The sequence below is a fragment of the Aegilops tauschii genome, chromosome 5, assembly GCF_002575655.3.
Source record: "Aegilops tauschii subsp. strangulata cultivar AL8/78 chromosome 5, Aet v6.0, whole genome shotgun sequence".
In the NCBI taxonomy this organism is placed as follows: domain Eukaryota; kingdom Viridiplantae; phylum Streptophyta; class Magnoliopsida; order Poales; family Poaceae; genus Aegilops; species Aegilops tauschii.
In genome coordinates this window covers 525789062-525793122 of record NC_053039.3, presented here as the reverse complement: position 1 = coordinate 525793122, position 4061 = coordinate 525789062, and positions in this window count along the sequence as shown.

Here is a 4061-nt window from a genome sequence, read left to right as displayed (position 1 = left end):
ACTCGGACGACGAAAGTCTCCCGGGGGAGTGCTCCTGGTCCAACGACGACCGAGGTCTGTGCGGTAGGTTCCTTCACCTGGACGAAGATGGATGCTTCAGCATTAAGCTCTAGGAGACCTTCGATGTTGAAACGGTACGTAACGACGACAAGTGTTTTATTCGTAATTAAGCATGACTTCAACTATTTCAACGTGTAATTTTCATCTTTTACAATTCAACTAGCTTATCCCATGCCATGCAAGACGCTATGTCTTAGAGAGGATGGGTTTTGAAGACCATGAAAGTTTCGAAACAAGGAAAATTCACCTAAGGGCCCATCATGGTATGGATTTTGAAGTAAATCTGTACAATTCACAGAGCGTAACCCATTTTGGTTGCCCAAATTGGGAAGCACTTTGCAAGATGTATGGTTTTTATGAGGATATGCTTGTCACCATGGATCTTGGTGATCCTGACATCTCGCAAGACAATATGGACATTTGCGTCCTTGTTGATACGCTTCCAATTCTACCGCTATGTGAGTTTCTCAAACATAGTTATTAGCTATTTTATATTGTTTATTTCAAAATAGTTGACAGCTTATTTCCATTGACAGCTTATTTTCATTCTTCAAACAATGTGCGGAAGATGGTAGACAAAACCCACTACACCGATGGCTCCGAATTAATTTATCAGGAGAAAAATCATCTGACCGCATTTTGTACTCACCTTGAGAATTACAATACCTATTCTGATACTCCTCAACATTATGGTCAATATGTGCCACTAGTGCACGTGTTAAACTACGTTAACATCCATGGAGATAAAATGGTAAGATTTTTTACTATTACGACATTTGTGCTTCTTTTGCATAAATTCTTCTAAAACTCAACTATACATTGCTAACTACGAAGTTATTACTATGTTTTTCAACAGATAATCCCAAATGATTGTGTGCCTCATCTGATGCTGTTTCCGAAAGGTCGCGTTGATGTTATGAACTTACAGCCAGGTCATCCTACGCATCACAGCTGTCCACACCGGATTTCAAAAATCGTTCAACACATGACAATCAAAGATTGGACAAAATGTATGGTCAAACGTACGGAGGTATTCGGAAGCAAAAGGAAGCGAAGCGCAAGAATTGGAGACAAGATGATCTCCATTCTCCATAATGGAGAGTCACGGCCTATATTGTTTTATGCTATTTTACCTTAAAGAGGGTATTTAGGTCCTACCTAATACTGATGATCATGTGCTAAGAACAATTATATTGGGTTGGTTCGATGACTATGAGGATGATGATCGTATGACTTGTTATTAATAACGAGTAGAAGTTGTATGATGATGATTAGTAGGACTTGTTATTATGATGATGCATGATGCGAGCATGAAGAGTTATTATATATCCGTGGGTGAAATGAACATGGATTGGATTGAAATGAAGGCAACATGTGCTGCATGTCTAAAGTAGTACTAATCCAAACTTTTCAAGTTAGGATTAGTATTACTTTTGGCATGCACCACATGTTGCCTTCACTTCAATGTAAGCCATGTTTAGGCATAGGAGTAGCGTTGGTAAACCAAGCACGGAGATAAGAGAGGACACTTCTCTCTATTAGCTAGCTAACACCCTAAATTAACACCCCAAAACCCTCTAAACCACCCCCTTTCAAAAAAACAAAAACATCAGCTCCTGCCAGCTGCTGACGCGTGGATGCCTTACCAACCGGGACCAAAGGCCCTCCTGCCTGGGCTCGCCGCAGCGGCCACGTGGAGGCCCATCTGTCCCGGTTGGTGTAAGAACCGGGACTAAAGGTTTAGGGCTTTAGTACCGACCCTTTAGTCCCGGTTCCCCAACCGGGACAAATGGGCCTTACGAACCGGGACAAATGGCCCTTTTTCTACTAGTGAAAATGCCACCAATCTGGGACATTATTAGCTTCAAAGTACCAAGTGGTGAGTAAGAATGTACCACAGAGCCGATGCTCACAAAGGAATATCATCAAATCGTGTGGGGCCGTCTTCCATGTACTCGGTTTGTTCCGTCCCGCTGCTTTTCTTCTGTTTTGTACCCACGCTTCATATATGTCCTAATATACAATGACTGCCTGTAATCTGTTCACCAAAACATCCAAGTGCATATATGATATATTTTCCCAAAAGAAGCCTCTATATGATTGAGCTTGACCCTTTCTCTATGGATATTTTTGATACTTCCTTTATTTGTTTTCAGGGTAAGCTCTCGGTGGATATGTCGACTTCTTGCGCTCCTAATATACGCGGTTTTACTTATGCCTGGTTTCATAAGACGTGTGTGAAAATTGACTTTATCTTTCGTCTCATCATGTTAGTTATCATTATGGTGATCAGATATTCTTGGCTCTTGACAATAAGTGACTTTGAGCTTGTTAAATTAAACTGCTCTCTGCAGGTAATAGTTGTAACTGGAGTAATCAGTGTAAAGTTTGTGGTCTGCACCTCTTTTTTCAGAAGAGAACACCTATATTTTATATATATGAAGAGTTACTGTAACAACCACGGAACCTGAGTATTCAGTCTGTGTACTTCCAAGGTCTACATCTACGCCTGCTTCTCTCGCCTCACTGAACCATATTTTCTCTGGGCCTTCTTTATTTATTTGACAGAACTTTCTTTAGCAATACACCATTTCAGAATATTCGTATATTCTTTTCTTAGTCATTCTCAATTTTGCACAACTGTGATTCTCAAGTGGTCTATTTCTATCTGGATTCATCTATGAAGCCTGAGAAAGTACGCGTCGGTGGGGGTCTCCATGGTCGCTGCCGACCGGATGTCACCACCGCTGCCGATGTCATCGTCGCCCTAACCACTGTCCCACAACACAGGTTTGTATGCCTCGCCCTCACCCACTACTTCTCTCGCCTAACTGATTCGTTCTTCGTTGCAATCAAGATTCATTAGTGTTGCACTTCCCCCTGTTACTTAGTGCTTACAAGAAGGAGAGGCATGGCCGTAACCACATAAACAGATGAGGAAGAGGCGAGCCGCCGCTAGCCCCCAGTGGCGTGCTGCTTCTCCCATCGGTGCTTGCGACAGGAGAACCACACCCCTGGCCTCTTCATCTACGCCTCGGTTGTTGTCTCCCCAAGCAACGCCAAAGGCAACAATAGCAAGGAGAGGCCCCTACCTGGAAAATAAGGTTTAGGAGGTGTTTATCTTGTGATTCGGTAACTTTTCATTTAGTGAATGCTTTCATATAATCCAACCGTTCCAACTTTATGACATATTCAAGATACACGTTTGGTTAGCCCTTTTAATTGAGCACTGTTTGTTTTGAGTTTAATGGGTAATTGTAGTACTTCATGCCATTGTTAAAGCTCTGCGCTTTAATCACACTAAATATAGTTGACTATTTTACCAGTGGTATGTATATGAGACAATCTGGAAGCTGCAGGCATAAATAATAAGCTATGTTCTCTTGTTTCCTATATGTATCGCTATGTAGGTAATTGCTTATCTGGTACGACGATATCAGTCTATGCATGTAGCAGTCCCTTTCGTTGTCTATGATATGGTTGCTCACCTATTATTGTAGGATTGAGCAATTGTTTGAAGAGCTTCCTAATATTCTAATTAATTCAAGACGTGTGATCGAGCTACGCATGTGTTTAGATCGTCTCATTATATACACATTTCCAGAATCTGCTTGTATGTTGTATGTAGTATATATCGAAACCAAGAGTATGCACGTGTAGTATGTAGTATATAACAATGTTTAGGTAGTATATATACTAATTTTTAGGTAGTATGTACCATGTTTTGAGTATGCTCTTTTTCATTTACAAATATGTACGTATTTAAAAAAATAACAAAAACTATGGACTCATATGCAATTTTTTCATATAACTTGCTTTGAAATATCTTAGATATAGTATATGAACATATTTAAAATAAAAATATAGGGGTAACACTATTCTAAGCTTGAGTGTAGAATAGCTTATTCTACACCCCCATTAACGCTATGTACAAAATCTAGTAAAAAACTATATAAAATGTAGTAATTCTGAAATATTATCTTTTTAGTTTTAATTTACTA